The following is a 10,320-nucleotide window of genomic DNA, read 5'->3' on the forward strand; positions in this document are numbered from 1 at the left end:
CTGGAGTCCGCGAAACGTCTGAATCCCAGACAAGCTAGGTGGTCATTGTTTTTTACCAGGTTTAATTTTGTCGTTACATATCGTCCTGGGTCAAAAAATGTAAAGGCGGATGCCTTATCTCGCAGTTTCCCTGGTGCCGGGAATACGGACGACCCGATTCCTATCCTTCAGGAGGGGGTGGTGGTTTCGGCAGTATGCTCTGAGCTGGAGGAGGAGGTATTGGAGGCTCAGGGGGACGCCCCTGTTGGACCTCCGGGGAGACTGTTTGTTCCAGATCAGTTGCGACAAAAGGTGATCGAGGCACACCATAACTCAGTTTTGGCAGGACACCCGGGGAGTAAAGCAACTGTGGATCTCCTCTCGCGTCGGTTTTGGTGGCCTAACTTACATAAGGAGGTGGTAACTTTTGTCGCGTCCTGTGGGGTTTGTGCGCGCTCTAAGACCTCACATACCCGTCCGTCTGGGGCCCTCTTACCTTTGAAGATCCCGGAGCGTCCTTGGACTCATCTGTCTATGGACTTTATTACGGACCTCCCTCCGTCTTCGGGTAAAACGGTCATACTCGTTGTAGTGGACAGGTTCAGCAAGATGGCACATTTTATCGCTCTTCCGGCTCTCCCTAATGCTAAAACTCTTGCGCAGGTGTTCATTGGGGAGATTGTGAGGCTTCATGGGGTACCCTCCGATGTGGTGTCTGATCGGGGGTCTCAATTTGTGTCCAAGTTCTGGAAGGCGTTTTGTGCACGGCGGGGGATGCATTTGTCATTCTCATCGGCTTTTCACCCTCAGACCAATGGTCAGACGGAACGTATGAACCAGAGCTTGGAGACATATCTCCGGTGTTTTGTGTCAGAGAACCAGGAGGACTGGGCTTCTTTCTTACCTCTGGCAGAGTTTGCTCTTAATAATAGGCGGAGCGAGTCCACTGGTAAGTCCCCGTTTTTTGGGGCATATGGTTTTCACCCCCAGTTTTGTACTTTCAGTAGGGGGGGCTCTTCGGGGGTTCCTGAGGAGGAACTATTTTCCTCATCACTCGCTTCAGTATGGAGAGGGGTGCTGAAGAATCTGAATACTATGGGGAACCGATACAAACGTATGGCTGATAGGAGGAGAGTGTCTGGTCCGGACCTAAGTGTGAACGATCGGGTATGGTTGTCTACCAGGAATATTAAACTTAAGGTTCCCTCCTGGAAACTGGGTCCCAGGTTCATCGGGCCGTACAGAATCAGTTCTATTATTAATCCGGTGGCATTCCGTCTTGACCTCCCCCCTACGTTTAAAATTCACAACGTGTTCCACAGATCGTTGCTTAAGAGGTATGTGGCGCTGGTGGTACCGTCACCTTTACCTCCCCCTCCAGTGGTGGTCAATGGTAACTTGGAGTTCCAGGTATCAAGGGTCATCGATTCACGTTTTAATCGCCGGTCCCTTCAGTACCTGGTTCATTGGAAAGGGTATGGTCCTGAGGAGAGGATGTGGGTTCCTGCGTCGGATATTAACGCAGACCGATTAGTTCGGGCCTTCCACACGACTCACCCGGATAAACCTGGCCCTGAGGGTCCGGAGGCCCCTCGTAGAAGGGGGGGTACTGTCACGGGTGTGTCGCCACGAAGATCGTCACGATTACACAGCCTGACTTCTCGCAGCTGACTTTTTGGTGCTTTGTGTTTTCGGCAGTGAGGGAGTTAATTCTCTCTCTCTCTGTGCTAGACGAGGTCCAGCCTCGCCCAGCTGCAATCAATGCTGCTGTAGTGAGTCTCCTTCAAATGCCTGCTGGTCTGTTTGGGAAGTGTCGGTGAAAGCATTTCATACAGACTTACAGAGCGGATCGTGGTATTTGGAGTTTCTGAGATAAGTGTATTTGGAGTGTTTTTTCCCTTCCTCGCTTTATCATTTATCTCCTTTCCCGTTGGTGTTCCCTCTGTTGTAGTTGTGTAGTTTTTGTATGCAAGGTGGTTTTGGTTTTTCCCTTGTACTGTCTCGTTCGTCTAAGTACTGTGTGTGGGCATATTATTACTTGTCCTCTTTTGTTGTGATCGGGGTCCTTCTCAGGACTAGATTACTTAGGTGCAGGGATCCTCAGGAGGTAGGGGTTACGCTGGCGGCCTGGACCTCTGTACCTTTAACAGTACCTCCAGGTTGAGGGATTAGTCAGGGCCCCAGCTTAGGGTCAGTTTAGGCCCCCTACCTCCAGTATACAGAGACAGCGTGACACTTAAACGACGCTCACAATACTTAATCAAATGGTCAGCTTTACCACAATAAAGACACAATCCCTCTGCGAACCTCCGGTCTCTTTCCTGCGAGCAAAGTGACATCGCCCCAACCTCCATCCGTTCCCTGCCGTCAGAGCAGATTTTCTGGGGACTAGGAACTGACATTACAGGAGTCTTTACCTCATTGAGCCTGCACCTCAGTCTCCTGTCTATACGAACAGCTAACTGCATAGCATCCTGCAGAGTCTCAGGTGCAGGGAATGCAATTAGCAAATCCTTAACCCTTTCACTCAGACCAGCAGGAAATAAACATCTCAGCGCAGGATCATTCCACTTAACTTCTGAAGCCCATCTCCTGAAGTGTGTGCAATAATTTTCAACATCATCTGATCCCTGACTCAAAACTCTAAGTTCTGACTCAGCAGATGAGATTCGATCAGGATCGTCATATAATAGCCCCATAGCGGAAAAAAAATCTTCAACAGACCTTAAACACGGATCATTAGGCTGGAGAGAAAAGGCCCACCCCTGTGGTTCATTGCGGAAAAGTGACATAATAAAACCAATGCGCTGTGATTCATTCCCAGAGGACCTCAAACGAAAATATAACAATCAAGCATTTTTAAAGGAAAAAAAATCTTGCTGTTTACCATAAAAAACATCAGGCAGTCCTACCTTGGGTTCGACAAAATGCGCTCCAGAACAGCTACTCACGTGTTGCTGAAGCTCGGCCACCTCCAGAGACAATCTTTGCAGGCATTTAGCCAAATCCTGGACGGAAACCATACTGATCCCCGAATTTCTTTCCTTTTTGTTTTTTGGGCTGGACTTACTGTTATGATCTGCAACAAATACTAAGGAAAGATAGGGGAAAGCTGTCCATACGTAAGACTAAGCTGAATCCCTACGATGCAGCGGGCTGCCTGTTCCTAGTGAACAGACCCGCCTTAGTCCTCGGCTAGTCTGAACGAAGACCTATAGAATTAAGGGAGGGGTCCCTAAAAGAACTAAGGACTGGGACAAAAAATGGGACACCTCCTAAACAGAGTTGTTAATGAACACAAAAAGACAAACTGACAAAAATGTGCTAGAGGTCCCAAAGGACCAAGCGAACGAACAGAGAAAGGCACCGAAGCACCAGGCTAGAGAAACAGTCAAACACTGAAGTCCAGCACAGCCAGAAGGGCGGAGCTGGAATATAAAGGCAGATGGTCATGTGACCGCAAAACACAAGATAGAAAAAAGAAATAGGAGGGTTCTAACAGCGGGCTCACCTGAACAGATAACAGTCCTTTCTCCTGGAGCAAACTTTATACACAGAATAGGTACAGTCCTACTATGTCTCGGTATCCCCTCCAACTGGAGCTGAAGCAGCTTGCAGCGACTAAACAGAAGTGTTCAACTTCAGGCACAGTTCACACTGAACAGGTTACAGCTTCCACACTTTTCTCTGCAGCTCCCACAGACTGCTTAGCACAGTTTCCATTCAGAGAGAGACCCCGGCATGTATCACTCTCTCTGCTACAGTTCACATTTTAACTGGACACACACCAACAGCACACCAACTCTGCTCAACATCCAGCAAACTGACACTCCCTAAAGGAGACTGCCACTTCATGAATCTACTTCCTGGTTCTTAGCAAAAACCATACAGGTTTAATCTAATCAAGACCTTGCAGGGTTGGGATTTGACCCTTTCCTTCCCAGCTATGCTACAGTATGTAAACACATACACATAGTATATATAATCTATAGGGTTTTTTTACATAAAATGAGAGGGGCCCAGACACACTTCTTGTACAGGGCCCCCAAGCTGTCAGTGTCTTTCCCTGATCTCAGCATTCCTTTTTTTTCTCTAAAACTGTATTTTTATAGTTGTCTTTTAAGTGGCCTATATCATCTGATTTTTTTCTTTTTGACATGAATATATTTATAAAATGTTTAGATTTAATTTAATGTAATTGGCAATTTGTTTTTCTGTTTCTAAGTTTAGTAACTTCATTTTTTTTTGTATTTTCTATTGAAGTCTCTTTTAGTGCACATAGAGGAGGAGCAGCAGCTTGGAAGACAATATACAGCAGTATTGAGCACTATGATTGAGAATCATTTGGTTTGAAATGCATAAGGTCAGCCCTCTGTCCATACCTTAACTTCCATGGACGTGATGCTGGATTTTCACTTGGTTTCTCCTGCTTACTGCCAACATAGCACCCCGTGCACCACCTAAGATTAACTCCACAAGCTGAATTAAACATAGGTGAGTTGGGCTTTTCTCTTTACATCAGTATTGAGCTGTATGAATGTGAATCAAGCTCTGGAGTAAGGTAAAAGACTTGTTTGAAAGCTCAGCATGATTTCTCTGCGTTTCCTTTGACTGTTTTCTCACTCTGATCTTCACTCCTCCTCTCTCCTTCAACGAGTATAGTAGAAAGTTAATTTGACAACACAGTAAGCTAGCAGTCCATCTTGTCTTGAGCAAGACGGAGCTCAGCTGTTTTTTTCAGGGTGGATGATAAGTTCAAGAGTTAGGAAGAGAGAAAGAAATGGCTCATAAGTGGGGAAGGAAGTAGATTTTTCTGAGATATATTACATAAAGTTTCTTATATTCGCCTGTACAATTGATTTATGCTGAGTTTGTTGAAAGTTGCTTCCATTTAAGTAATGAAACATAATGAAACATATTAGGCACATTTACATGTTGTTACATCTGTGCCGATTCGTGCCTCTTCTGTTTCTGCTTTGGCCGCTGGGCAGCAGATCGCCTTTGTTGCTTGTGATGTGTGACAGCGCCAGTCCTGTTTTTTCCCTAGGACTTTTGTTGCTGCTTTATAAGGGATCTATGGGATTAATATAGGTCTAGGTTTTGATCACTTCTTCCCGAGAGTCCTTGGCCAGGCAATCAGCTATTTAAACCCCTGAAGCTCTGACTCCACTGCCAATTGCTGTCCTGGTGTATAATGTATGACTTGTACATTGTACGACTCTGCTCTCTTCTAACCTCACAACCTCCCCCTTACACCTATCTGACCACCATCTACTCACTTTCTCATCCCTGTCCTCCTCACCTGTCACCCATGTCCAGCAACTAGCACATCCCCGCAGAAACCTTGCACATCTAGATACTCACACACTCTCTGATTCTATTCTACCACTGACATCCATATCTTCACTCCACGACATAGACAGCGCCACTGCTTTCTACAATGCCACTCTCGCATCAGCTATTGACTCGGCTGCCCCTCTTGTGTATGGCAGAGCGTGACGAGTCAATAGGCAACCCTAGCACAACAACCTCACTAAACAGCTTCGGCAAGCATCCTGGTTTGCGGAGCGGCATTGGAAGAAAACACATTCGCAAGATGACTTCACTGTATTCAAACAAGCAACACACACATTCAAATCAGCCCTCACTTAGACAGGCCTACTTCACAACCCTCATATCTTCCTTATCCTACAACCACAAACAATTATTCAACACGTTTAACTCTCTCCTCCTTCCTCCACTGCCCCCTCCGACCTCCCTCACCTCTGCTGAGGAGTTTGCCACACACTTCAAAAACAAGATTGACCAAACAAGGCAAATCTTCACTGTCCAACCACCACATCCCCTTTGTTTTCCTGACCATTGCCCTTCCCCCATAACCTCCCTTTCTAACATCACGGAAGGAGACCTTACTCGTCTTCTCTCCAATTCACACCTCATCACCTGTGCACTCGACCCCATCCTATCCCACCTCCTCTCTAACCTCACCCCCACACTCATCCCATCCCTAACCCATCTCATCAGCCTATCAATAACTTCTGGTACCTTCCCCTCTGCCTTCAAACATGCCACAATCACGCCCATCCTCAAAAAGGCATCTCTCGACCCAACTGCCTTGTCCAGCCACCGCCCCATATCGCTGCTCCCATTTGCCTCCAAACTCCTTGAGCAACATGTTCACGCTGAGCTTTCCTCTCACTTCTCATCTAACTCTCTCTTCGACAACCTACAATCTGGCTTCCGCCCCCACCATTCCACCAAATCTGCCCTTGCCAAAATTACTAATGACTTACAGTACATACATGCAAAGCTAACAGACAATTCTCTGTACTCGTTCTTCTTGACTTGTCCTCTGCCTTCGACACAGTTGACCACTGCCTCCTACTACAGATCCTCTCTTCCTTTGGCGTCCAAAGACCTTGCCCTATCTTGGATCTCCTCATTCCTTTCTAACCGCACATTTAGCATCTCCAACTCCCACACTACCTCTTCATCCCGCCCCCTCTCTGTTGGAGTCCCTCAAGGCTCTGTCCAAGGACCTCTACTCTTCTCAATCTATACCCTTGGCCTGGGACAACTCATAAAATCCCATGGCTTCCAATAGCATCTGTACGCTGATGACACCCAGATCTACCTCCCTAGCCCAGATGTCAGATCTCTGCTGTCCAGAATCCCAGCATGTCTAGCAGCCATATCCTCCTTCTTGTCCTCTCGCTTCCTCAAGCTCAATGTGGACAAAACTGAACTCATCATCTTTCCCCCATCTCGCATATTTCCCCCACCTGATCTTTCTATCACAATAAATGACATCACACTTTCCCCTGTACTGGCAATCCGCTGCCTTGTAGTAACCCTTGACTTTGACCTATCCTTCAAACCCCACATCCAAGCTCTCGCCACCTCCTGTCACCTCCAGCTCAAAAATATTTCCAGAATCCGTCCTTTCCTCAACTCTCAATCTACTAAACTGCTTGTGCATGCCCTCATCATCTTTCGCCTCGACTACTGCAACACCCTCCTCTGTGGCCTACCTGCTAACACTCTCGCACCCCTCCAGTCCATCCTTAACTCTGCTGCATCCTTAACTCTGCCTCGCTACTCCTCTGCTACCCCCCTTTGCAAATCCTTTCACTGGCTCCCAATTGCCCAGCGTATCCAGTTCAAACTACTAACACTGACTTACAAAGCCATACATAACCTTTCTCCTCCGTACATCTCTGAACTAATCTCCCGATATATTCCTTTACGTAATCTCCGGTCCTCCCAAGACCTCTTTCTCTCCTCCACACTTATTCATTCCTCACCCAATCGCCTCCAAGATTTCTCCCAAATATCCCCCATCCTATGGAATTCTGTGCCTCAACACGTCCGATTATCCTCCACATTTGGATCCTTCAGACGGAACCTGAAAACCCATCTCTTCAAACAAGCTTACAGCTTGCCATGACCATGCTTGCTGCCACCTCAACAACACCGGAGATACTGCAACCCCCCAACCTACTGTCTCCTTCCCCACCATCCTGTAGAATGTAAGCCCGCTAGGGCAGGGTCCTCTTCCCTCTGTATCAGTCTATCATTGTTAGTTTGTTTACTGTAAGTGATATCTGTATTTGGTATGTAACCTCTTCCTATAGCAAGCACCATGGAATCAATTGCACTATATAAATAAATAATAATAATAAAAATAATAATAAAAAGAATAATGATGTGCTGTGCTCCTGTTTGTTATTCTGATTATTCCTGTTCTTTGACCTCAGCTAGACGTTTGATTACCTGCTTGCTTTACTATTTTATCCCCGAAGCAACCACTTGGCTTTGAATCTGCTTGACGGCCCTTCCTGCCTTTGGTTCCGGATGGCAGCCCTTCCATGAAATCAATCCACTTTACTCCGTTGTGAGACCAGATCCATGTGTAGGGGTTAAAGGGTGGTCGGGGTTCCTCTGGAATCTGCCAGATGGAGTGGCTTGTGCCAAGTCTGTCCAAGGTAGCCTTTTTAAACCTGAGGCCTTTGAGAGTCGTGGCACATGTTGTTTTTTATTTGCATTTACCATGTATGACAGGAAAGCTCCCAATACGTATGCTAGGTGAGTCCACGGGAATCCATTCGGACACATTCACACTTCAGTTTCTATTTTTGCATCCACATATAGAAACCATTTTTCCTCATTCATTTTTAAAAAAGGAGGAGATAAACGGTGAACTTTTTTCCACATTGTCACTTAGCAATAGATTAGCGGAAAGTCATGGAATACAGATGAGTTCCATCTTCCATCCATTTTTAATGGAACTCTAGAGACTTGAATGGTTGATTCTGAACTATAAAACAGATGAGAACATGCAACAAGTTCAAGGATGCACTCACATGACCATATTTTACAATCTGTGTTATGGCCGAAATACCTGACCACTATACTTCTGACCTGAACTAAAACTTCATATATGCCTGTGAGGCTGTTAGTTCAGGTCAGGAGGCTTGTGTACTTACAGTACAGACCAGAAGTTTGAACACACCTTCTCATTTAAAGACCTCAGAACAAAAACCCGTTGGAGGTGGCCGAAGAGGTGGCCGAAACGTGGTCCAACGCCTGGATCACCTATGCCCTGCAGCCACCCCAGGGCCTCCCTTGAGGGTTTTGGACGGGTCCATCATGTTCGTGTTTGCACTTTACAGGAAAAATGGACACCTGGTTGCAAAGTGCACTGTGACCAAAAGTTTTACTTGAAAAATGTTTTGATATGACAAATGCGTGATATGAGGAATGTTTAAGTGAAAAATGTCTTATATATGTGAAGAAAGTTTTATAATCTCCCATAAAGGGAAGAAATGTTGTTTATGATCTTATATGCGGATGCATCCTAAAAATTTTGCATGTCTGTAAAATTGTTTTTACTCTGTTCCAGCCCGCGGACGTGCTGTGTTTTACCAGGGGGGTGTGTGGCGCCCCGGAGGGTTCGGTCGCAACAGAGGTATTGCATCTCAGCCAGGAGGTGTAGTACCTCACTCTCAAGTAAGGAAGGAGTATGGCTCAGGACCCTAACACTACATCCACTACACCACATTTCCGGGGGACAGGGCGAGATTGCTCCTACGGGAGAGCACAGTCCCTGATCCCTGGCTGCAGTGGGGAGGAACCACTTAGAGAGGGGAACTATGTAGTGGATGGGTGGAGGACGTAGATCCTGGGAGCACGTGTAGAAGGAGGTATAAGAGGGAGGAACCATCTTAGATCAGGGTTCAGTTCCAGTCAGACAGACTGAGGAGAATTCTGGGAGCGGAGGCTCTGTATGAGCTCTGCTCCACAGGCAGGCCAAGTCAGGAGGCCTGAGCCTGAGAGAGAGGAGAGGGAGCAGGACGGCTCCAGGAATGAGGAGAGAAGGGACCCTAGGGGTACGGGCCGTGCAGCAAGCCACCCGTACGCCCGCCGCTACAAGGAGGTAGGGGGGTCAGGCCAGAAGAAGGGAACCGGTTCCTCAACTAGCAAGAACTACAAGGTTCAACTAGAAAACCGGAGGCTGCAGCACTTCAAGTACCGCAGGCCACAAGTCCACACCAGTCCACTAAAAAGGTAGCCACATAGGACCCAGGGGACGGAACACACGTCGCCCGCCAAGGCCCGAGGATACCGGATAGAAGTGCCACTAGGTGTGAGGTGCAGGGAGCAGGCCAGAGAGAGGAAGGTACACAGAACGGGGTCCTGATAAGTGTTCTGGAAATACCTGAGGGTGGACTGAACCCCTCACTGAGCATGCACAGCACGACGGGGGAAGATTGCTTGGTACCTGTAATCTGAACTACCACAACAGTGAGTAAAGACCCTGGGACTGCACCATCTTGTCTCTGTGTTCCTTGCGGCGCCAGCACTCACAGCACTAGAATGCCCTGCACAATCACCACCATCATCCAGTCACGCTGCCCTGAAGCTACACTCCTGTGGGGAGTCACATCACCTTGCTGCACATACCACCAGCTTCAGCGGACTGCTCCGCAGCGGCGGTTACCAATAACCGCATTCCATAGGTGGCGTAGTCGGACATTAACATTTGTACACAGAGACTACCCCCTTGGTTTGACCGCCCTGGGTCACGGACCGGGTCGCCGCTACGGTGACTACAACCCCCAGCATCTACAAGGCCCGGCTCCGGGTATCCCCACGTCTCAGGCGGCACGTCATATCCAGTACAGTTCTCCAGTAATTTTGTGATTTTTTTCTTTGCATTCATGCAATCCCTATTATAACAAGATGCATTTACACATAGAATTTGATGCAACCCTACCATACTCTAATTATTATCTCTCGCGTTTTACATAGTTGTCAACTTTCCTGAAAATGTTTTTGGCA

General features: G+C 47.3%; 1 long non-coding RNA gene across 1 annotated transcript in view; it reads left to right on the top strand.

Annotated features, from left to right (window-relative positions):
• The window catches only part of LOC141165285 (uncharacterized), a 33,582-nt gene extending 25,900 nt beyond the window's left edge, over positions 1-7,682 (top strand). Inside the window, exons 3-4 of the long non-coding RNA XR_012251137.1 lie at positions 4,243-4,473; positions 7,378-7,682. This is a non-coding gene — a long non-coding RNA (uncharacterized lncRNA). The remainder of the gene's footprint in view (positions 1-4,242; positions 4,474-7,377) is intronic.
• The last annotated feature ends 2,638 nt before the right edge of the window (positions 7,683-10,320 follow it).

The sequence above is a fragment of the Phyllobates terribilis genome, unplaced genomic scaffold, assembly GCF_046119375.1.
Source record: "Phyllobates terribilis strain yellow unplaced genomic scaffold, ASM4611937v1 Scaffold_11__3_contigs__length_659146591, whole genome shotgun sequence".
Taxonomy (NCBI): domain Eukaryota; kingdom Metazoa; phylum Chordata; class Amphibia; order Anura; family Dendrobatidae; genus Phyllobates; species Phyllobates terribilis.